Source organism: Engystomops pustulosus, chromosome 1 (assembly GCF_040894005.1).
Source record: "Engystomops pustulosus chromosome 1, aEngPut4.maternal, whole genome shotgun sequence".
Classification (NCBI taxonomy): domain Eukaryota; kingdom Metazoa; phylum Chordata; class Amphibia; order Anura; family Leptodactylidae; genus Engystomops; species Engystomops pustulosus.
The window spans coordinates 112,025,697-112,052,151 of NC_092411.1; the positions used below are offsets into that span (position 1 = coordinate 112,025,697).

General features: G+C 40.0%; 1 long non-coding RNA gene across 1 annotated transcript; it reads left to right on the forward strand.

Moving 5' to 3' along the window:
• The first annotated feature begins 1,412 nt into the window (after nt 1-1,412).
• Nucleotides 1,413-22,370, forward strand: LOC140082613 (uncharacterized). Its single transcript, XR_011849928.1, has 4 exons — nt 1,413-1,479; nt 13,250-13,381; nt 14,753-14,954; nt 22,158-22,370. It is a non-coding gene; the product is annotated as an uncharacterized lncRNA (long non-coding RNA).
• The last annotated feature ends 4,085 nt before the right edge of the window (nt 22,371-26,455 follow it).

A 26,455-nucleotide genomic window follows, 5' to 3' on the forward strand; every position in this document is an offset into this window, starting at 1 on the left:
GAGAAAAGGGTATAACTTGATGTAACTTAAATCACATTTAAATACAATTAGAGATGAGCAAATCATCCAGGATTTGATTTATAGAACTTTTGTCAAATTTTCTAAAGATTTGGCTTGGGTTCAAATACATTCAATCTGAATTGATGTTGCACCAATTGTCCTGAAACTGGTACCGTATATACTTGAGTATAAGCCTAACCGAGTATAAGCCGAGACCCCTAATTTTACCACCAAAAACTGGGAAAACATGTTGACTCGAGTATAAGCCGAGGGTGTAGTATACAGCTAGCCAACCCCCATGTAGTATACAGCCATCCCCAAGTAGCATACAGCCAGCCCAAGTAGTATACAGCCAGCCCCAAGTAGAATACAGCCAGCCCCAAGTAGAATACAGCCAGCCCCAAGTAGTAAACAACCAGCCCAAGTAGTATACAGCAAGCCCCAAGTAGTATACAGCCAGCCCCAATTAGTATACAGCCAGCCCCCATGTAGTATACAGCCAGCACCCATGTAGTATACAGCCAGCCCCCTGCCAAAACAAATAAAAAACTTAATACTCACCCTCCAGTGTCCGGATCTTTGGCGCGGGTCCTTATCTTCATCACAAGGCTCCCGATCTTCGGTGCAGGTCCCGGCGGCTCCTCTTCTTTCTTCACTCACCAGCAGAGTCGCATCCATATGACCTGCCGACGGGCGCTCACTATGATGCGGCGGTGTCGCTGCTGATGATGTCGGCGTTTTCTCAAACCTAGGCTTTTAGGTAGGCTTGAGAAAGTCCGCGATAAGAAAAAGAATTTCGGATCCAGCTTTATGCAGAATAAGACCGCCTTTATTTCATTTTCAGGGCATCCATCAGGTAAAATACAGGTGGCATGGTCAAATCGTCAACGCGTTTCTAGGACAGACAAGTGCTCTTAATCATGACTAACGCACCTACAGCGTACAACCTGTGGTCTGTGTGAGAAGTGCACTATGGACAGGAGATTTATCTATTTTTTTGATTATTGGAAACTCTTTCCAGATGTTGACCTATTTCATGTTAATTTTGTAAATAATTTACAATTTGTTTACATTTTTTCTTCACCCGGGTGATAAGATATTAAGATATTTGGAGTGCACTGACGGGACTCACTAAATGATCATACAGTATCGAAACTAATGTAATCCCACTGAATTCGAGTGCTAGTAGCATCTTTTTGCATACTCCATATGCATATTCCATATTCCATTTGCTGTTGTTTGCATTGTAATGTTTCCCCCTCTATAAGCTCTGGGGTGATTGGCAGCAGTAGCCAGCTGCCGTTTTAGTTTATGTGCCGAGTTGTACATTAATTGAAGTTTGCAAATTTCTGTAAGACTGAACCATTTAATATTTAATATTTTGTCAGGGGATCAATTTTGAGTAATCGGGTAAAGCCAAGGCCATTACCGCTGGCTCTAGCTCTCAAGGAGACTCATCCCCAACACGACTCTTCACAGGTAGTGTGCATACTTTATTTCTTAATTTTATGTTGCAGCATTTTCATAAACCTATTACCATGCTGTATAATGCTTTGGAATTGGTTTAGGTGCTGTATATCTGATGACAGTTTCCCATTAATGTGGCAATGTTAGACCTGTAAACATCCTGCAATTGATATACAATATTATTTTATAAAAGCAAGGGAAAATTTATTTCACATGCTCATCCGCTGCAATAAACATTCTTATCATCTACAATACAAGGAAATTGGAAACTCATTTCAAACTAGTACAAGCTACAAGGAAGCAAATCATTTCAATTCTTCATTCCCAATGATAATGCTCAAATGAGCTCATGAATATGCAAAGCAGAGGTGGAAATTAGAAATAGGAAAATGACAGAAGGATATAAAATGATACTTGATCAGCATCAAGGTTATAACTACTACACATACAGGCAATGGTCCTGGGCAACTGGGGTAACAGTCTGAGCTATCTTGTTCAAGAGCAGACACACATCAGGGTAATGGTGGAACTTAAGGGGGCTGGAAGTAGGTAGATCCACCGCAAGTGAATGCTCCCTCTCCCCCATTTTTCGCCTCCCTTTTATTCCCCTCTGACTCCCCATTTTTTTGGTCACCACTGATTGGTCTTGCTTGCCATGTTTTGCTGATTCCGGATGCATATTTATATGCAACACTGTGACCCAATATGTATTCAGAATGCTAGTTATACGCAATTTATATAGGTATATGTTGCTTGTCATTATGTGAGGCTCTCATCTAGATGTAAAGAGCCCTATGGAATTATTTTCGTAACTTTTTTATTACTATTATTTCAGGCCCCCTAGGGTCCTTTAACCCTGGGGGGGGGGTCTAATCACTCAAAATATACTGCAGTAGAACTTCCTCTGGCAGACTGTAAAATTCCTTAACTAATGACAGCTATGGGAGCCTTTAACAGGCTCCCAGCTGTCATTGCAACCAGCACCCTCTGATATAATCATTGAGGGCACCAATCAGCCGTGCAAAATAATGCACAGTTAAAGCATAGTTAGGTGCTGTGGTCAGATTTCACCAGTTAACTGGTGCTGCGGTTGACACCAACGTTGGCAGTTATTGGCAGGTTTGAGATGTATAATACAATTGTTACCTACTGCATATGAACAGGGCTCTGCCCGTGAGTGCTTTCCACATAGCCCTTAATGCTGTACAATGTATGTATTTGTACAAAAATAAGGAACTGGTTAATAAAGTAAAGAACTACAACATAGCCAGATCACATCTTGTCACTATTAGAGACCAGCTTCTCACACTAGGGTAGCTATATTTTATTCAAAGTCATATATCTCCTATGCTAAACAGCATAATAATCACACATTAACAGCATAGTCTGAAAAGTCACATAAAATGATGGGTTTAAATGAAATTTATTATTCAAGTCAACTTAGGCTATGAAGAGAATCATTTATATATTTGTTATGGGATGATGGATAATAACCTTTTATCCTTATACCCTTATTGTTGATGTCTACCGTGTGAATGTAATAATAAGAGCAAAGTTTATTAAAGCAAGTGCTCTATATAGTGGGTGAGCCTATAAATGAAAGTGAAAGCAACATATCTGAATACCCCACAATGTCCTGGGTGCAGGGGCCTATCATTTAGACTATGTCCAGAACTAAATCTTGAAAGCCATTATATTAGCTCAAAGTCCGATTTTTCCAAAGGGGAGGTGGTCATGTAGAATATCAGAGACCAAAATTGTTCCAGAAATTGATTGTCACAATTGGATTTGCAGATTCTTATGATGGTTCATAATGACTGGGTTCAGCACCATGGACAACAATTCACATAGGTGTGCATGACAAAGACCATTTCCAGTTTCAGTGTCAATAATTTTTCAAGGTGATGGTCATGCCCTGGACATAGCCTAAAAGATAGTAACTCTGACCAATTATTTACCGTTGTGTGCAGATATTATATATTCCTTTTTGGTACAGAAAAGTTGTCCTGGGACTTTAAACTTGGGTGGTGGAGGTTACGTTGAACATTGAGAAATACTTCAGATGGGAATAAGAAGCTTGATTCTATGTTGCACAAATTAAATTATGTTCCAGCAAATTTTCTCAAAGCAAACTTTTAACCAGGAATGTTATTTTTAGCTGCTGACAGGTTCTATAGCCTATCCTATGCTGATTTTCAAAATGAATTCTGAATCGTTGCAGTAGTTTATAATAGTTGGATTTACATTACCTGGCTCCCTATCAGCAGCGTGTGATGTGTCAAAGGGGAGGGGCAACTGCAGGCTCCTCATGCATTCTTCCTCTCCTCCATTCCATCCCCCTCTCACCTCTGTCTGCTCAATGCACATGATAGAAAGTGGGGAGGGTGAGGGAGCTGAATGAGTGTGGAGGAGAGGAGACTGACACAGACACACACAGCCTGCAGTGACCCTCCTCCCCAGAACTCACCACATAATGCTAGCAGGGAGCCAGGTAGTATGAATTAAACTCATACAAGCTATTGCAATGATTCAGAATGCCGACAAAGGCATTTTTAAAATCAGCATAGCATAGGCTATTAGAACATTTAATAGTTAAGTTAACAATGGCATTCCATTGCTGATGACACGTTCCCTTTACACCTTCAACAACTTCCTTTATTTCTGCCTGTCATACTTATGAAGAGGTTAAAATCATTTTACCAATAGGGATGTATTAAAATTTTTCTCCATTTGTATGGACAGCTATACACAACAGAGTATGGTGCAGATGTCAACACTTCCTATATTCTCATTCAAAAGACTTAGTTGAAGAGAAACAACATCCAGTGAGTGCAGCCATCTTCCCTCCCCTTACCATTTTCAGTAGGCAGCAAAGTGTGTTACAGTTTAATGACACCCTCAGTCAGCCCCCCCCCCCCCCCGGCTATGGCTTTCCCTTAGCATATTCAGTAGACAGCTCAGACTAACAGCTCAATTACAACTTAAAGGGGTTTTCCCATCTGGGCATTTACATTTAATTGAACTCATGTTCGATATGTAAACATTTCTTCAATTGAATGTTATTTAAAAAAATGTTCCTGTGTGAAGATAATTTCTCAGAAATGTAGCCATGTTGGCCCTTAGAAATGAGATGGATTCCTCGGATACGTCCACCTCACATACCACAGGAGGCTGTGGGACATGCAGTAACTCCAGGACATTTCATATTCAGAAACCTTTTGTTTCTTTGCGCAATCCCTCCAGCAGAGGTGGCCCTATCCAGGGACGCAGTCTTGTTTCTAAGGGGCTATATCACTACATTTATGAGGAATTAACTTCATACAGGAACATTTTTTTAAATAACCTCCAATTGAAGAAATGTTTATATATGGCAAATGAATTCAATTAAATGTAAATACCCCTTTAAGTCACGGTCACGCCCCTCCAGTGGCCACACTCCCCCTCTTATGTATAACAGTAGGCACATTGCTCAGTCTACTCTTCCTGGTATAGGAATGTCAGTATGATAGTTCTCTCTCCCTCTTATGATAACATCACCCTCCCATCTGTCTTATCTAGAGACATAGCAGAAATGCTCAATGAATGAAGAAAGGAGGGAGAGCAGAGCATGAGCTATGCATGTTCATGTGAGGTACATACTGATAGCAGAAAGCATGTGACTAAAGCTGGGTAAGGGGACACACCCCAAGAACTTAGATAAAATTGATGAATTATGTTATGAATAGGTTAGTGCAAAAACAGCTGTGTCTTATTTTAGGCACTTTAACACTCTTTATCCTTAAGGATATATAAAGAGGTGTCATGGGGTGAGCCCTCTTCATGAAGACTGGGTGTTTGCTTCATTGTGCAGCAAACACACAGCACTAACACCCATGCCAGCACAGTTTGCAGTTGTTAACCACTTAAATGCCTCTGGCAAAGCTGCTGGAAGCATTTAAATCCCAATGGTTGTGGGCACTGCCATCTTGGTGTGGATGCTCTCTGTGACATCGGAGATTGACGATCCATTGCCATGACAGCCTGGAATCTTTGAGAAACTATAGGCATTGTCATTTAAGTGCACAATACTGTGCACCGAAAGGGGCGTTCTGATGCGTATTCGCACTGGCAGCCACATTTATGTTGGCAAGTCTTACAAATTTGTGGTGCATAGCCATTAAACTGAGTGCACCTAAAAAAAACAGTACACTTAGTTAAAGTACTACCAGCGTGTGCATTTTGCATCAGATTCATTTAGACTGTGCTCCAGTCTTCATTAATCTGGTGCACTCTGCACACTAGTGAGGCAAACTGCATGTAATAGTAAATCTAGTCCATAATATTTGCAATCAAAAGATCATACAGTCCTCAAAATGGTAGAATAATCATAATAAACATAATCTCCATTCTGCAAAATATGACACTTTATATAGGTCTGTACACTGAAGTAAGAAAAAGGAACTAGGGCAAAATATGGCAAAGCAAAGACATTTTTGTACAAAAAGTTTTAATTGTTAAAAATCTTTTAAAACATAATAAAACCTATATAAATTTGTTATCCCTGTGATAATAATAAAGGGGTGGTGTCATTTGGAGCACACAGCAAAAAACGTGAAAACAGTGTCCACAAGAAAATGGCACAAATGCGTTTTTTCATCAATTTCAATGCATTTGAAATTTTATTTCAGCTTCCCAGTACCTGGCATGGAATATTAAATACCATCATGAGGAAGTACAATGTGTTAGTCTGAAAACAAGGCATCATAAAGCTCTGTATTCAGAAAAAAAAAAGTTATAGAGTTTTGAAGATGGGAAGCGAAAACTGGAAACTGCTAAATGAAAAAAGGCTATGTCTTTAAGGGGTTAAGTTAGCAGGTTGACCAATGTATGTAGCATCTCAATGATACATTTTAGAATGTCTTAATAGGAATATAATACATGACAATTATACATGAATATAATAGGAATATAATACATGACAAATTACACTTTGTCATTATTTATTTAAGTCTTGAAGTTATAAATCATGTATGACAACCTTGGTACGCCCCTCACTCAATAACCCGTAAAACCACCTTTATTTGCAATAACTTAAAATAATCACTTTTTATATGACTTTATCAGTCTCTTACATCTTTCTGGAGAATTTTTATCCCACGCAATGCTACTTCAGTTCATAGAGTTTTGTCCCTATTAGTTTGTGCAGATATATTCAGTTCCCAGAAAGTAATAAATTATATCAGGTCTTGAGTGGGTCATTGCAACACATTTATTCTTTTCTTTTCAGCTTCTACAAATACTGAGTTTTATTTTTCTTTTATGATTTATAGTCATCCCCCAGAGAACCTCTGTAAACAAAAAAGAAGCTTATACTTACCTTCTTCAGGTGTCCGGTGCCACCATCCATCAGTGGTGTGCCCCTGTTTGTCCACTTCCACTTCCGCCCACCGACGACCTCCATGCACCTGAGATGCCCATCCATGTGTACTTATTCGCCCTATACCTCCTCTCCTTACTTTTAAAATAGGCCCACAACTATTAACTGTGCCAGTTTTCCGTCTGCCTTTGCACTAGAAAGAACGTTAAAAAACTAAAAAAATCTGCTTTCACATGTATTTATATAGTGTTTGGGATTTTCTGACATGGCTGCACTGTGTCCAATAAGACATTTAATACAGAGACTCGACAGAATTGTGTCACCCCAAAAAAATAAAAAGTGCTCACTTCTTGAGCAGTGCAAGGTCCGCCAGTACACCATGCTAGTAACGGGTTGGACCCCCTTTTGCCTTCAGAACTGCCTCAATTCTTCATGGCATAGATTCAACAAGGTGCTGGAAGCATTCCTCAGAGATTTTGGTCCATATTGACATGATGGCATCACACAGTTTCCGCAGATTTGTCGGCTGCACATCCATGATGTGAATCTCCCGTTACACCACATCCCAAAGATGCTCTATTGGATTGAGATCTGGTGACTGTGGAGGCCATTTGAGTACAGTGAACTCATTGTCATGTTCAAGAAACCATCTGCCTCAAAGCTCGAAGTACTGTGCATTCAGAGATGCTCTACTGCCTACCTTGGTTGTAACGGGTGGCGATTTGAGTCACTGTTGCCTTTCTATCAGCTCACACCAGTCTGCCCATTCTCCTCTGACCTCTGGCATCAACAAGGCATTTCAGCCCACAGAACTGCCGCTCACTGGATGTTTTTTCTTTTTCTGACCATTCTCTGTAATCCACATTCAAAGGCACTCAAATCACCTTTCTTCCCCATACTGATGCTCGGTTTGAACTGCAGGAGATTGTCTTGACCATGTCTACATGCCTAAATGAACTGAGTTGCCGCCATGTGATTGGCTGATTAGAAATTAAGTGTTAACGAGCAGTTGGACAGGTGTACCTAATAAAGTGGCCGGTGAGTGTATATACTTGGGTATAAGCCAACCCGAATATAAGCCGATCTACCTAATTTTAACACAAAAATTGGGAAAACCTATTGACTTAAGTATAAGCCTAGTATATAGCGTTCCAGCTCATGTCCCCAGTATATATCAAGAAGACCCTTTTCCCCAGCATTTAGACAGCAAGCTCATGCCCCCAGTTTACAGGCAGCCCTTTGCCCCCAGTATATGTCCAGCAGCCCCCAGTAGATAGCATGTAACTCCTGCCCCCAGTATATAACCTGCAGCCCCTGCCTTCCAGTATATAGCCTGCAGCCCCTACCCCAGTATATAGCCTGCAGCCCCTACCCTTCAGTATATAGCTCGCAGCCCCTGCCCCCCCCCCAGTATGTAGCCTGCTGTCTCTGCCCCCCAGTATATGGTCTGCAGACCCTGTCCCCAGTATATAGCCAGTAGCCCCTGCCCCCCACTATATACCATGTTTCCCCGAAAGTAAGACAGTGTCATACATTATTTTTACTCCCAAAAGTCCCACTATGTCTTACTTTTGGGGTATGTCTTATATTGGAAAAAGTTAAGGAAACTTTACATGGTGCATTTTGTGAATTGCTTACTTGGTAACGTAATAGCGATCGGATCAATTCCTCTGCGGTGCTGGGTAGAGGTGTGGCTTCTTCTTCCTCATGGAGCCAATCAGAGGGGCCACCTGCGGCTGCACATGAGGGCACTGAGGCTGCGTGTTTTTGTATGTTGTCCATGGTCCTGATGAACCACGGACAACATTACTGCTGCTCCCGCGGCCTCCACATCCCTCTGCTCATTCCGCTCCAGATCCGTCCGCATCCCGCTCTAACTGTCCACATCCCGCTGTTAATGTAGCAAAAGGTACCTGTACTATGGCTTATATTTTTCCAACGCAGTTTTTACTATGTCTTGCTTTCGGGGTGTGTCTTAAATTAGCCAATCCCCCTAAAACCCCCACTATGTCTTACTATTGGGGGTGTCTTACTATCGGGGAAACAATATAGACTCTAGCCCCCGCCCCCCACTATATAGCCAGTAGCTCCTGCCCCCAGTATTTAGCCTGTAGTCCCTGCCTCCAATATATTGCCTGTAGCCCATCCCAGAGAAATTCCTGGACTATAAGAAAAAAACTAAATGTGCACTAACCTTCCAATGCCAACCTCTCCCCCCCCCCCTCCAGGTCCTCCCCTTTCCATCATTGGCTACGGGGCCCCCACGCGGTGCCATAGCAAGCACCATGACGTCAACCACTCGCTGTCAGCGATGCTGACGCTATAAAGTTACGTTTTTTTAGAACATTTTTTGTGCTGAAAAACTTGGCTTTTACTCGAGTATATACGGTAGTATTCATTTATCTGGCACTTACTGCAGTCTGCCTCATTTTTGATACATCTGGCCATAGTGAATGGTATACAGGCATAGTAATTATCTCCCACTGTGTTTTCCAGAAAAGAGCACCACTCTTCTCCTTGGCTGATTCTTATACTGCAGACATCGTGCCATTGTGATTTTTTTTCTGGAAAGCTGATTTTCAGTAGACGTTTTAGAAATGTAAATATGAATATTGCTGTTTATATTATTCAACCACGTGAATGTACAAAATACTAGATTTTCCTGGGGATTATTAGAGCTGGAGATCATGAGGGGGTGTATATTTTTTGGACTTCCTGTCTGTAATCTGATTGTGAAAACTGCAATACAGCCGGCCTGGACAACTGCACAGCAAATACAGTTAAAGTAGACTTTAGGATTAGTGTCCCTTTAAGATGGATAACAACAGGCTTTTGCACTCATTTTTATGATAGAATTATATGTTTCACATTGATGGAAATTAATTCTGTAAAATATATCATGTTATAATTTTTCTCCAATTGTGTTATGTATTCTAACTATTTCCATGTATTTGCTCTTTCAGTGTCACAGATTTGATGTCATATCTGTAAAATTACTGTGTATTGGTCTTATTCATACATACATTGAGCCCCTGTTTACATTGTGTTTTCATCTATCCCCCTCTCCCTTTCGCTCTCTCAGCCCTCTTTATTGATTAAATGAATCTGCTCGAAAGACTGGTTCCCAGGCTCTTTGATCTAATCCGATCTGATCTTATCCAATCGCTTCAGCAGGACATTGAGGAATTAACAATAAGCAGCTTTAGCACAAGTGTTTAATAACTCAACACAATCTCCTTATGGCTCCGAGCTGCTCATGTTCTCATCCAGTCAACAGCTCATGGTGTAACAGATTGGACATCCCTCTGAACCTGAGGAATTTTTATGCACTATGAAACTAATCGCTTCAAGTTCCTTCATAAATCACACAAAGCAGATTTCACCATCTTAGCAAATTGAAAAAAGGGAGAATTCATCTACTGAGCTAAAGACCAGGAATGAAGAAGGAAAAAAGTGTAATCTGAATTCTGTCATCTTATTTAATGTGCTTCTCATCTGCTTAACTTTCACAAGCATGAAATAATTCAAGCAGGCTAAACCTTAGAAAGCTCTGCAAGCTCGTGCTGACCTTATTTTTATCCTGCCCCAAAGAAACAACAACGGTAGTCTTGTTACAGTGTTACAGTACGCATGTCGTGTGATAGTGCTAAAAATATCTTGGGCTACATGATTTAATAAATAATGAAAACTGGAAAGTAAAATAATAATAATATCTTTGAAGTGATATTATGCTACAAATTAGTAGATTCTATGACATTTTTTCAGGAAGAAATGAAAATCATAGTTTATCTGTGATTTCCCTGAGAACACAAGGATAGGGCATGTTTAACACCCTGTGTTAGTGAGCCAGTTTGTTGACTGCCAATTGTGCCAAACATGTAAGGGCCACTTAAATTTACTCAAATTATATGGATACTTGTCACATGACTATATTATCTACAATATCTGTCTGCCGGTCTCTATAGTGAAACACTTTGGGAGTTATTTATCATTGGTTTTCCTGGGCGTTTTTAGTTCAGAAATTTTGGGGACTTTTCACTGCTAAAAAGTCTCACAGGACTATTTCCCCCTCTCATTAATCTGGTGTAAACATAGATCTACTGCTAGTGCAACGCCGTGAAAAGCCAGATTCATGACTTTTTTAAAGTCTCATAGTTACTCCAGTCCCAGTAGGCTTATGTGCTGGGACATTTTATGCGTTTTGAGACTTTTTGGGGACTTTTTGAAAATAATCCCAAACAGAAAGTACACCAGAAGAATATTTATTGAAGGCCAAAGCCACTTTAATGAATCTGATAGCCAGCGAAGCACCAGAAATAGACATAAAACTGTCCCAAGGAGCCTGCTAATGATAAATAACCCCCTTTGTTTCAAGGGTAGAAGAGTTATCTTTTTCCAACTAAGATGGCATATTACATAGAGCTCTATTGACAAGGGAGGGAGAGCTGCAAATCACAAGCTTTAGACCCCTTTCAGACAACCGTATATGGCAGCTGTATGCTAGATGTATGGACAGCAGCTAGGATATGTCTGCATTAGGGCATTGTGCATGGCACGGTACATTGTGCACACATTTGTGTCACTTTTCCATGCTGCCCCAAGTGTGCTCTATCTTTAGCTGTACATATGGCCCTTTAGCATGCCTCCCTACAGAGGTGGGAGCCGGCAGAGTGCTCACCCTTCCACCTCTTTAGCCAAAAGTATGCTACGCCCAGGTCCTGGTCTGGGCGTAGCAGACGTTTGTGTAAAAAAAAGCCTTCATCTTCCCAGAATCCTCCACTGCAAACTCATAGAACTAAGGGCAAGAACAATAAAATTAAACAAATATAAAAATATTTCCTTGTGTTACTTTCCACCTTCTCCAACCATCCATTCACCTAATCTATCCAACATCCTTTCTCTCTACTGAAGACTATTCAAACTTTTATACACTAAACTTTATTTACTCTAAACAAACACTGAAGGTGGTCTTATCTTCTTTCACATGTTGGGGCAGCTTTAAATAAATGGCTGAATAAAGAATATTATATTGCTTGTGGGCTGAGCTTCATGATAACAGAGGGATTTGGCATGTTAAGATCTAACCCAATCACCATTGACATCTAATGTTGGATGGAGAAATCATAGGGAACTTCCCCAGAGATGAGATGGTTGGTCAGTTTGTTAGCTTCTGCTTCTACTACTACTACTGGTAATCTTCTCATGCAAACATTGTAAGTCTACATGTCTCTTCATGATACACATTCCTCTTCAATACAATTTTTTTACTTTTATTAAAGTTAGTACTAGAAATATCTAGGAAAATGATGCAAAGGTAAAAACAAAGAGTAGGTATAAAGAAGAGCCACAAATGTTACAATCACTTGAAGCTGTGTATTTACCTAGCAAACAAGAAACTAGAGCACTTGATATTCATCCAAATCACGTCATTATTTACTCAGAATGTTTCTACTACCAGGGTTATATTACAAGGTTCCTGTTATTTTATCTCCTGACAGTCAATACTTTGTTGACCAGAGCCAGTGACCTCTTTTTTTGGCCAGTTTGTCCTGTTATCCAATACACTAAGTTCAGAAGCTTTTCTAGAAAAATATACAAGTTCAAACTCATGACCATGACAGGAACAAAATCAATAACATGATTAGAAGCAATGATGACAGAATAAAACAGAAAACAAGAATATTTCCAATAACAAAGATGACTCAGTATTATGGCAATAAAACATGTGATACACGTGATTTAATTCTAATATGTGTCAATAAAGCATTGTAAAACAATGTTATTTTCGCCCCCAGTCTCAATACGGCTATAAGTATTTCTGCTATTTTGTCCACTCATTCTATGGGTCATTTTCCTAGAGTATTTGTAGATACTTTACTGAGAAAAGCATATATATACAGCTATAATATAGACTATAGACCCATCCGATGACAGTGTGTCTAAAGTAAAAGCTGTTTTGACCCCAGCATTTCAATTATAAACAATTTTTATGTAAATTGTCTGAAGAAGGCGGTAGGTCCTCCGAAATATTACATACTATGTGAGCGCCATCTCTGCTAAACGTAACATACCATGCAAGTAACATCCAGCATGGGTCTCCATACCCTTGTGTCAGGAGAATTGACTATATGCAACTGTTTGGACTTATCCTTAACAAGGAACATTAAATGGACACTGAGGCTATAAACACCCAAATAAGGTATTTCAACAATGATACAGATGATATTTTATATTATATGATATTTTATATAAATTTTTGTGATATTTTTGTGAAACTACTTTTATCCTAAGATAAAGGAAGTTTGCTATGAAATCTAACAACGTGGTAATGCATTTTTATGTGTGGACTGAAAACTATACCGGAGGTCTATAAATAACCAAAAAATCTTAAAAAGAAATTTACTACTGCCAAATTTGTCTTTTTAGTCCTCAGCATTACATCTAATTCCAGTGATGAGGTTGCAGTGGTGACCTTCCTGGAATTGCATCTCAAATGATGACAGTCAAAAGAAACCTAGAGCCATTATCTAGCTGTCAGAGGTGGCGTGGAGGGGGCAGGTAAGTTAATCTTATTTATTTACTAAAGCAGCTTTGTGTTTAAGCTACTTTTTTAACCTAGGCTTTTTGTGAACATTCCCTATATTATTTACAAGCCAGCTTTATTACAATCTATGCAAAAGCACTATAACTATGTTAGTGTGGTCTCATCAGAACACAACATTTAAGGGATTAGAAATCTATGTTGGAGCAAAATTAGGTATTTGGAAGAAGCGGGTAGCACTCCAAAGTTCAAAATCCACAAATGGTGATCTTTATTGAAGTAAGTGGCGAAAGTGGAGCAAAATTAGATAGTAGGATCAATGTTAAAGGAGGGTAAAATACTAAATTTCTGTATGGGGACAACAGACAGAACAGTGGACTCTAAAATTCCACCCCCCCCCCCCAACAACCCTGCCTGCCTGCCTCTGCATAGGCCATATGGGACACTTATAAAAATAGCACAAGAGACAAACACAAAGGGGAGGTTAACAATCCGGGTCAAAACTGAGATAGCATATAAAGTACAAAATTGTATACACAGAAGAATAGTCAAGAATGTAAGCCAAATTTCCAGAAACCAGAAGTACAGATGTATAGCAAGTGAAATACAGAAAAGAGATCTAGAAAGGAAATCTTTAACCAGCAATCAGGTCAGTGCACAAAGGGAATTTATTAGAGTAGGAAGTCTGCTAGGTGAAAGGGGCAGAGCCCTGAGAATGAGAGTTAGTGCTATTTCAGAGCAAGATTTGCAGAGAAACATACAAGGTAGATTCAACCAGCAATCCAACCACAGAGCACTGTATAGATTGCCGATTGAAAAGAACCAGATAGAATTCAGCGTCTTCTCAGCCTGACAATACATAGTGCAGAAGACGAGGAACAGACATAACAACTTAATTCTTAAAAAATATTGCTTAAGAAGCCACGAGACTTATGTTTGAAATTTCAGATGAAGCAAATAACTAACCTAATCTCATAAAAGAGCCTAAACTGCAGTACCAAGCACAGCCCATAGATATAAGGATGCTGTTTCTAAATACAAGCTATTTAAAAGATTACTTATTCTTACTTACCATTGTTTGCTAATATTATTTTATTTCATATTTTCCCTCTTTCTGCTGCCAGAATATTAAAACCGTGTGAATAAACCCAGTAAGATATTTCATTTTCCAGAACTTGTTTTTGTATGGATTTCATTTTATTCACATAAGATTGTCAGCGGTCAGACTTTCATAATTATTTTGATTGTGTAAATAGTTTTGCCAAACCATAAGTGGATAAGTAGGTAGAAGTGTTTATTTAAGGAAAAAGAATAAAACTATATCATGGTTTTTTACATTTTTTAAACATGGCCAAGCTAAACTTTTAAACAAGGATTTTGTTTCACAGCGTCTGCAAACCATTCGGCCACTAACCCACCATACCAATCAGGAAGCGCCAAGCAAAATAAGTAAAGATTAGTTGAGCTCAACCTCTAAACCAAATGTTACAAGTTCTACACTTCAATATTAGAGTACTTGCATATGATGAGAAAACTACACATCAACTTTTATATTGACACTCCTCCAAGGTTTACCACTAAAAAGATGAGGTATGCTAAGCAATTGGGGAATACTCATTATTGTAACTATTTTGTATGCTGCATATATCTATTTATTTGAATCAATATCCAAATGGATGTCACATCTTATGATTATTAATATATAATCATTAAATTATTAAATCTTTGTCAAAGCACCAATTACACCAGATACACAATAATGATTGTACGCACTTTATTACATAGCAAGTAAGTCACTGCATGAAAATTATAATACCAGTAATGTAAAAGCAATAACTTTTTCAGAAATTATAGAAATATACTAAGCATGATAAAACAGGGGCACTTACTCAGAGATCCAGTCACTGTGACTGTGGTAATCTTCTTATATTTGTTATCCATAGCCTACTTCCTTCTAAAATCAACGTTTAAAATTATGCTAATGAGCTTGGGGGACAAGGAAGAGGTAACAGCCTGTAAAGCCAAATCACAAGGGGGCTAGGCTCATTACCAACATTTAAATAGTTGATTTTAGAAGTAAGTGGGCATGGATGAGAATTATAAGAAGATTACCACAGTCACGGTGCTTGGATCTATGAGTTCCAGGGTAAAGAATTGAATTTTAGAAAACTTGTGGAGACAGGTCATTCTCCTGAGACAGAGGAGGACAACATCTATATACTATTGCTATAAAACAAAAACATACTGGGTAAGAAGGAATGGCTAGAGATCACCTCAATTTGGGACAGTATTTCATTAAAAGGAGCAAAAATCTGGGGATTTGTGGGATGAATAGAGAAAGGTTTCAGATATGTTGTACAGTGTCACAGTCTATGGGAATAGTCCCTTGGGACTAAAGTCAGTGGACTCCCTGGACCAACGCGAGGGATAATGGTGCCAGCTGCAACGCGGGATCGGAGTGTAAGTGGACTCCTGGTCTTCGCCAGAGCCCGCCCCAAAGCGGGATGGTCTTGCTGCTGCGGGGAGTCACCAGGTCGCTCCACGGGTGCAACTAGGCCCGCGGTGGCATCCAAGGTAGGGATACGGGTAGGCAGGACCACGGGTAGGCAAGACCAAGGGAAGGCAGGACCACGGGTAGGCAGGACTATTGGAAAGCAGGACCACGGGAAGCCAGGACCTTGGGATGGCAGGTCCTCGGGATGGCAGGACCTCGGGATGGCAGGACCTCGGGAAGGATGCCTGGCAGGACCTCGGAAGGACTGCAGGCAGGACCGCGGAAGGACAGCTGGCAGGACCTCGGAAAGACGGCTGGCCGGACCTCGGAAGGACGGCTGGCAGGACCTCGGAAGGACGGCTGACAGGACCTCGAAAGGACGGCTGGCAGGACCTCAGAAGACCACTGGGATACAGGACCGCCACAGGATAACAGGACCGCCACAGGATTACCAGACCGCCAAAGGATTACCAGAACGCCACAGAATTACGGGCCCGCCACAAGACTCGGAGGCGTCTGGAACATTCAGGGAGGCTTTCTCTTCAGTAGAATGAACTGAAGATCCGTCAGGTGATGCTGGGAGTCACCAGGCTATATAGCAGAGCCGGGATGCCAGGTCCAAAAAGGAGGGCGCTGGCCCTTTAAATCTTAAAGAGAAAAGAATTTGGTGTTAGTAACAAAGGCTTCTTGCTTTATAATAAATTGAGATGGGTTGTAAGGATATGAGGAACACATGTCTGAGTGGGCCACAAAGGGAAACATTTTGGGCAAAGTTGAAAAAGAGAATTTGTCTAGTGTTTACAACACTTTGACACAAGGTGTTATCAAAAGGTGCAAAGGTACCAAATATTATCAAAAGCTGCAATTTAAATGTATAAAAAAGACTTAAGGCATCACATAGGTGGGGAAGATTTGGAATTTTTTGTTGCACACTCCAAAGTCTGTATCTAATAATGGTTCTCGCAGAATCACACAGTATTTTATTATTATTACATAGAATACATAGAGCTGGAAAGAGGTATAGTCTAATATCTGAAATTAGACCCATTGATGGGGGTTTTATGGTATGTTAAGAATTTTAGGGTAAGCAAAGAAGAAAATAGATCAATATTATAAGTTGTGCTAGGAAAACTACCGTATATTCCAGCGTATAAGACGACCTGGTGTATAAGACGACCCCCCTACTTTCCTGTTTAAAATATAGTGTTTAAGATATATTCGCCGTATAAGACTACCCCTTTTCCAACGCATACAAAACACCGGTAAAAATTTAAAAAAAAACAGATTTGAATTTAACATGGTCCTTTTTTTAATTTAAATTCTTATGACATGCAGGTATATAGCAGGAAAACTGTCGCTCATAAACATAAGGCATACAACAACAACATTACCATCATCCATTTTACTGTAAATGTTACCATACTGTACCTTAAATTTTTATTTTATTAAATATTCCATGCCATTCCAAATGCAATGAAAATGGTGAAAAAACTACTTTATTCTTTGGGTCGGTACGATTAAGGGGATACCAAATTTGTATAGGTTTTATAATGTTTTCAAACATTTACAAAAATGAAAACCTCCTGTACAAAAACTATTTTTTTGATTTTGCCAACTTCTGGCGCTAATAACTTTTTTACAATTTGGTGTACGGAGCTGTGGGTGGTGTCATTTTTTGCGAAATTTGATAATATTTTGAATGTTATAATTTTTAGGACTGTACGACCTTTTGATCACTTTTTATAGATTTTTTTATATTTTTAAAAATGGCAAAAAAGTGCCATTTTAGAATTTGGGCGCTATTTTCCGTTACGGGGTTAAACGCATTAAAAAACCATTATCATATTTTGATATATTGGGCATTTTCGGACGCGTCGATACCTGATGTGTTTATGATTTTTACTGTTTATTTATATTTATGTCAGTTCTAGGGAAAGGGGGGTGATTTGAAATTTTAGGTTTTTTTATTATAATTTTTTTTTTCCTTTTTTTTATTTTTATTTATACAATTTTTCAGACTCCCTAGGGTACTTTAATGGAAACCTACCACTCTCATTCACTTCCTATGTAGCCGCGCGCACGGTAAGCGCCGAGCGCATACCTGCCTGCGCCGGCTATAAAGTTTAAAAAGTGTTTTAAACCGTGATACCGCGGTTTAAAACACTAACTAAAATAAGCTCCGGCACCAGCTCACCCTGAGCTGGTGCCCGGTATTGCCATCGGAAACCTGCCACTACAAGTGGTAGGTTTCCTTTAACCCTAGGTTGTCTGATCGATCCTACCATATACTGCCATACTACAGTATGGCAGTATATGGGGATTTTCCTCCTCATTCATTACAATGTGCTATCAGCACATTGTAATGAAGGGGTTAAAACTAAATAGCCTCGGGTCTTCCATGGAGACGGATCGCCGCTATCTTTTTGAGGCTGCCGGCAGCTTTGCCGGCAGCCCACACTGTGAAAACACCCGTGATTGGTGCTAGCAATATGCAATATGCAGCAAAGACTTACCGGCTATGGAGGGGTCTCAGCCCGTGAGCCCTCTCCATGCAGCGCGACCCGACCGCCGCCGTGAATACACGGCGGGTGGTCGGGATTACCGGCGTGTAAGACGACCCCAGAGAAGACCGAAGATTTTTCTGTCTTCAAAAGTCGTCTTATACGCGGAATATACGGTATATTGAAATGTTGGATTTCTGAAAATCTACCAACATTAGTTATGTGGAAAAACAGTGTGAATCTGGTGGTTAAGAGATTTGGTATAATGCCTAGGGAAAATAGGAAAAAAATGAAAAGGAATGGGAGAAGTGGTTGAGACATAGGAATGGGTGTATAAAAGGAAAAGGGGACAGATGACTGGTTTTAACTACAATGGTAGTGTGACCATGTGTTCCCAAAATGCTTATACTGCAGTATGAGTTTATTTACTCATCTGCTTCATCTGCATACATCAGTAGCTATGGAACTTCTTCATTAGTCTCATGTGCACTCCATTGTGTAGTGCAGTACCTCTTATTAACATCTGTAAAATGAGAAAACACCATACAATGCAGTACCTTTGAGAAAAAGCAATAACCACCATTTATTTTTATTCTCACAGAAAAAAAAACATCCCTTTCATTAAGTGCAAACCACACTAAATTAAATAACAGCAGCTACAGTGCTGCCGCTGCTGTCCAACTATACCAGTTTTGCCTCCAGGCATCTTCATAGAATCCTAATCCAATAAGATCTAAAATCCAAGTTGTTAGCTTATAAATAGGTGAATCTAATTGGAACAAAATTTATAGACAATTTATATTGAGCATTCACCCAGCAGCCACTGAATGTGTGTAGCCATTTATAGATGTGTCTTGTCCTTTTAGCTTTTCAAGGAACCTTGTTCCTCCTCAGAAAGTGTATGGGGATGTGCGAAAATGTTAATGGAATTGTAATCCACCTTAAGTCAAGTTAAGATATGCTGAAGGCCCAAATATAGATATTAACTGTGTCAGGACCAAGAAATATATGTAGAATCTAATATATAAAGCTGAGTGTACGTGCGTGTATTTATGTATGTGTGTATGTATGTATGTATGTCCCCTAAAGGAATCTGTACCGTTGCGTTTACAATCACCAAATTTTCTCTGTGACTCAGGGAATGTCATAGACTCGGTTTTGATCTGAAATTTCACCCCACATTTTCCAAAGACCACTTAATAACCACCATATACAGGAACCATTGTCTGCTGCTGCTGCTGTTGTGGTAGATACAAGCTGGGCCATGATTGGTTGCTATTCTGCCACAAGTCATTAATATGAGCTCTGAGCTGTGATTGGTTACTATGGGCAATAAGCAGAAGACAGCTCATGTATGCAGTTTGATAGATAGGGATACAGAGATAGGGGGAGATTTATCTGAAAAGTCTGAGGTAAAACTGTTCCAGTTGCCAATGGAAACCAATCAGAGATAAGCTGTAATTTTATAAACAGCTGTGGGAAAATGATTGGTTGGCATGGGCAACTAGAGCAGTTCTGCTCTCAGACACTTCTGATAAATCTCCCTATAGACAAAGTGACTGTTGGGGACATAGACAGTCACTGTAATGAGAGTGTCCATGATGGTCTCTGGAATGAGAGTGTTCGAGATGGTCACTGGAATGAAAGTGTCCGAGACAGTCACTGGAATGATAGTCTCTGAGATGGTCACTGGAAGGAGAGTGTCCAAGGTGGTCATTGGAATGAGAATGTCCGAGAAGGTCACTGGAATGAGAGTCTCCAAGACAGAGAAGGTCAGCAACAGAGAAGTTCAAAAAAGTATATAAAAAAGGGACTGTCCGTGAAATATTTTTACTTAATGTTATCATCCAATGATATACCTCAATGCACTTAATTGTGAACTGGAGTGTGTTTTGGGAGTGAGCCACCACCTGACCAGAGGGAGTATTAAAACCTCTGGACAGGAAATGACACGCTTTCTTAGGATCCAGCTTCTAACAGAGGATCATCTCTTTGAGCACACCTGCTACTAGCCAGGAGTGAGAGACCTAGTGTCAGCCCACCTTCAGGGCTGATACTGAATAATACCCAGGACTAAAGCTGCAGCTTCCAGCATTGGACACAGCTACCTCCCAGCCTACCCCTGCATCCAGGCTGGTGACCCAACTCCTGAGGTTCCCTCTCCAAGAGCACTCCAATAACCTGCACTTGTACAGAATTGTTTGGCCTTTTGCTGCTGTTGGTTCGAATAAAGAACTGTAAGTTACTTTTATGCACAACATTGCCTCTGTCTGGTCCCTGCTATGACTGTATCACCATTACGGGCTCCCTCATCCACCATCCAAGGACACATACTACAGACTCTAAGGGTTACCACAGAACAGTACCACAGCCTCTCCCTCATCTAATTTCTTGCACACACCATCCGCTGGAGACCTGCCAGTCTGTGGGAAAGTCTCCGGTCCCCGCACCAAGCACCGTGACACTACCATGCCTAGGCCGCAACCGCCACTCCGGTATTCTGGGCCCTGGCTGCCTCCAGGCCTCAAGAAAAAGGCTAGGCCCCAGTGGGGGATGTTGCGCATATATATATATATATATATATATATATATATATATATATATATATAGTCAACCATATAATAGTCAACCTTAATGATTCTAAGGCTAGATTCACATTGCGTTTTTGTCCCTCTGTTGTATGGAAACGTTCTAATGATTCCTTATGTACCCTTGCAACTGAAGGTTAGGACACATCCTACTTTATGCTCATACAGTGGGATATGTTGTCCTGTGCTCCTCTCAACCTGAAAGGAGTGAAAATCAGTAGCAGCCAATCACCGGTAATGTTCAAGGTATTTCCCCCAGTATGGACTGTTACGTCACTGGGGATCTCCCTGAGTGTACTCTCAGCAGAGTCTGGAGGAGGGATGTAATACTTTGCATCTGTTCCCCATTGCCACCAATGGCTTCTGCTGAGTGTATACGTCACTCAGCACGAAGGCACAGCATAGAAAGATGTAGCGTGATGCTTCTTTCTATCCGTTGTTTCCCCCAGTATGCAGAGTATGATGGTCAGACACAGACAAAATGATACCTCCGCCTGCCATTATATGTCTATGGATATACACTCAGTGTACATGTCGGGAGCAATTGCTAAGCATGAAAAAACACCTGAATATAGCATAAAGCATATTTGGGGAGATTTATCAGAAGTGTCTGAGAGCAGAACTGTTCTAGTTGCCCATGGTAACCCATCAGAGCGCAGCTTTCACTTTACCACAGTTGTTTATAAGATTAAATCTCAGCTATGATTGGTTTCCATGGGAAACCAGAACAGTTTTACCTCAGAGACTTCTGAAAAATCTCCCACATTGTGTTTTGATAGGTAGTGGTTGAAACAATGACATGTTGGGACCCAGTGCAACATCTGTATGTCCCCCAATTATATAACATATTTTTTGTACTAGTCTCCTTGTACGGTTCATAAGAACTTTTTGGCCTGTCTTAGGTTCCGGGACTGCATACATTACCTCATGTAAATTGACTTGACAGGGCTTAATATTCCACAGTTTTTTACTATTTGAATCTCTTGTTATACCTCTCATGATTATTTCCCTGATCTGAATTTTGCATTTGACCCTCCAGTCTAGCTCGTATTGGATCACGCATGACTGGCCAGGCTCACACATGCCAGCATGTTGCTTTCATCATTATAAATTGTAACATGCTGCTGCACAACACCAGACCACGATTCTATATAATCAATCGCCCTAATACAGGCAATGACTTTTTTGTTCTGTTGTTTTCTTTTTCCAGTGCATTAGTGTATCCTGCAATGACATTTGTTCCATAATACATTTTGTGTTGCTGTCAAGCAAATGTCAAATATTTAATTACAAATGGAAGATGGAAGAAAGAAAGAACATAAGGGGAACATTGACTACATCCAATTTTTCTTCTGGACTATTTATATTCTCTCCATTGGCTGCTGATTTAAGATTTACATTGACCTTACTAGTGAAATTGCAGAAGTACAAACGCATTAATAAAAAATAAAAAGTGTAATATTTGAGTTTTATTTTAAAAAAAAGGGAGTTTAGATTGGGAAATGTTGTGATAAAACAACCATATATTTATATTATCTTGCCTATCTATTTTATTCAAGTAGATGTAAAGTCTTATAGCAAGCATGTGTTGCCCCTGGCTATATACCATGTTTATTTACCTTGGGTAAAGCATCTTACCCACACACAGACATGCCTAATTCCACTTCCTTTACTCATTGAAAGCTTTATTTTCCAAACAGAGAGCACAATATTTCTCAGTGTATGTAGAGACACTAGAGCCCAGGTGTATGCCACATGGAGCATCACTGCTTGTCTGAGTATGACCTCATTTCAAAATGCAGTGAAACTGGTGAAAAACCGCATTTGTGGCGTTTTCTTGTGGTCTTGGAATTTACGGCTTTCACTGTGCGGCCCAAATGACATGTCTACTTTATTCTTTGGGTCGGTGTGATCACGGGGATACCAAATTTGAATAGGTTTTCATGCATTTAAAAAAATTAAAAAGTTGTGTAGAAAATTTTTACTTTTTATTTTGCCATTTCTGGCACTAATAACTTTTTTACACTTCGGTGTACAGAGCTGTGGGTGGTATCTTTTTTTGCTACTTCTGATGAAGTTTTCAATGCTACCATTTTAAGGACTCAACGACTTTTTTATTGTTTTTTTTATATTTTTCGAAATGGCAAAAAAGCGCCATTTTCGACTTTGGGTGCTATTTTCCGTTACGGAGTTAAATGCAGTGAAAACCCGTCATTATAGTACTGATCATGGGTTTTACCGGTAAGTATTTGCTGCTATATGCTGCAACCGCAGCCAACCTGTCACGTGCTATTAAGTCACGGGTCGTGAAAGGGTTAAAAAAAACCTCTTATTCAATTTCCTATTAAAGGAGGCATCCATGTTCCAGGTATCTCACAACACAGAGCAAAATATGTAAAATGAGAAGAAAATTGTATCACCAAAGCATGGGAGCATTTAACTGCAATTCAAAGGGCACATTTAGACCAAATGTTTTCAGCTAATGGTAGCAATTAGGTAAAGGTCAATATTTGTTGTTAACCCTTACTTCTGAAGAGTAAATATGCTTGACAAATTTTCTCAATCATCCCCATTATGACAGTATATGATTTCAGTTAATTTGTATGTTAGTAGCACTTCTAACAATTACATATTTTACACAAAATTGCATATATACATATATAAGTAGGTAAATTGCCTAACAAATTTAAGCCAAGTGTAATACTTCAGGGTTCATCAGTTTTTCACCTGATGTTTTGAGACAGTTTAACATAAAATATTTACCTTTTAAAACGGCTTTTTTTTGTTTCAAGATTTAATGTTGGTTAGCTGCCTAATCCTAGGTCTTTAGAAGCCGAGTTACAGTGCGGAAAGTAAGTATTTGATACACTGCTGATTTTGCAAGTCTCCCAACCTACAAAAAGTAGACAAGTCTTTAATTATTATCGTAGGTACACTTCTACTGTGAGAGTTTATATAATAAAAAAAAACAGAATCACATTGAATTGATTAATTAATCACATTGATTAATTTTCATTTTTATGCATGAAATACGTATTTGATCAGCTACCAACAAGCAAGAATTCTGTCTCTCAGGCCTGTTTTTGCTTTAAGCAGCTTCTCCTAACCCAGGACTCATTGGGGCAGATTTACTAAGGGCTTTGTGCCAGTTTTCCATCTGACTTTGCACATTCTTTTAGATGCAAATTGCTTGCACAGGTATTTAAGAAGTGCCTGCTCCACAATTGTGTTTCACGCAACCCTTTTGTGGCACAGCTGCACTAGGCATCATGCAACACAAATTAGGCAGCGTTCCAGTGCTCAGTTGGAGCACGCCAGATTTGTCATGCAAAGTCCAACAGAACTGTGTCTCAAGTCCTATGTTAAAGGTACACCAGAAAAAAAGTTGTTGTACTCTGTTGGGGCAGTGAAGGCAGCACCAGAAATCCTGAATCTGGCACCCCCTGTGCTACAGGCAAACTGCATTTAGTGTAGTTTTCCCTGTTCTTAGTAAATGTGCCCCATTACCTGTATTATTGCACATACCTGAACTTGTTACATTTATAATAGTCACCTGTCCCCACACTGCATGCAAGGTCCCCTTGCCCATGCCAGCACATGTCCGGGACCATTTGAAGTCAGCCAGTGACCATCTGCATTATCCAGATAAGGCATGAGAGAAGATCATGTGGTCAGATGAGACCAACATTTTTGGTATTAACTCCACTTGCAGGGTTTAGAGGAAGAAGGATGATGAGGCCACCACAATAGGAGTTATAACCATTATCACATTCAAAAATAAAATTGCTAAAATAAGTTACCTACCGTATATATTCAAGTAGAAGCCAACCCGAGTATAAGCCGAGACCCCTAATTTTACCACCAAAAACTGGGAAAAAACAATTGACTCGAGTATAAGCCGAGGGTGGGAAATGCACTGGTCACAGCCCCCCGTAGTATATAGCCAGCAAGCTCCCAGTAGTATATAGCCAGCCTTCCCCCATGTAGTATATAGCCAGCCAGCTCCCAGTAGTATATAGCCAGCCTGCCCCATGTAGTATACAGCCAGCCTGCCCCCATGTAGTATACAGCCAGCCAGCCCCTAGTAGTATACAGCCAGCCAGCCCCTAGTAGTATACAGCCTGCCAGCCCCTAGTAATATACCACCAACCTGACCCCATGTAGTATACAGCCAGCCTTTCCCCATGTAGTATACAGCGAACCAGCCCCCATGTAGTATACAGCCTGCCCCCCCAGCACTTAAAAAAAATAAACTTATATACTCACCCTCCAATGCTCGCCATGGCTCTCCGCTGTTGGTGCGGCTCCCCGATGATGACTCGGCTCCAGCAGGCGCATACTATGATGTGGCCGCTGCTGATGTCATAGTATGCGTTGGCCGGCCGACTAGAAGATAACATGGCTGCGCTCCAAGAAGAGGAGCCGCGCGGAAGAAAGAAGGCGAGCTGAGCCGACATCAGGGAGCCGCGTGGAGCATCGGGACGCTGGAGGGTGAGTATATAAGTTTGGGGTTTTTTATAGACTCGTGTATAAGCCGAGGCACATTTTTTGTGCTGAAAAACTCGGCTTATACATGAATATATATGGTATGTATACTGTTTTCAACCATTAAACATAAAAAAATTTAGGATCAGTTTACATGTGAACTAAAGTTCAGTTTGCGAGGTCGAATTAAAAGCTCCTAAAAGTAGTACTATTTGGAGACCATTAAGGTTTCCATTTTTAAACTTTTGACAGAACCTATCATGGAACAGAGCAATTTAAGCCCCAAATGGGCATAGTCATAGAAATGGATGTGGGGATGCGTATGACCTGACACATTTACTATACCTCATATGTCTCCATCATAACCACTCCCATATTAGTGGTTGGAGGGACATGCGGATGTCCTTGGCATCCTCCTTCAGCCACTGATATGGTTATGATGGAGGGAATATGCATGAAATAGTATCTGCAGAGTACGCTCCATCTACAGGAAGCCAACAGGACATGGGACATCACAGGAAGTCTGTGTTCCCAGGGGAAATGTGATTGATGGGAACAGGCTTCTTTCTCAGGTTAATTGGAATATGGGTGACTTTATCAGGGTCTTATACTTACCCAGTTAAAGTTTACTATAACTGGCCAAATCCTTTAAGCTAGAGGTTTTCTAATATAATAGTTTAAAAGTAAATGAATTTGCAAAACCAAAATAAGTGCTAACTTCTTATTACTCTGGGTGTTACTGTGGGTAATAATGACTGTTGTGGGCATATAACAGTTTTACTGTACCACTAGTATTATCAGCTTACTGAATGTTTTTTTATTTATTTAGTACATTTTTTGGTAAGCCCCACCAAATTAAAAGGCAATTAAATATTAAAGATTTTGCACGAAAATACTAAAAAGTAAATGTAAAGGTTCATTAAGGGGCACATACACACATATATGTACTTATTTTTCTGTGGACCCATTTAGTTATATTAAAGTCCTTGTTCTGCAAATGTAAAAAAAAAATACATACTCCAA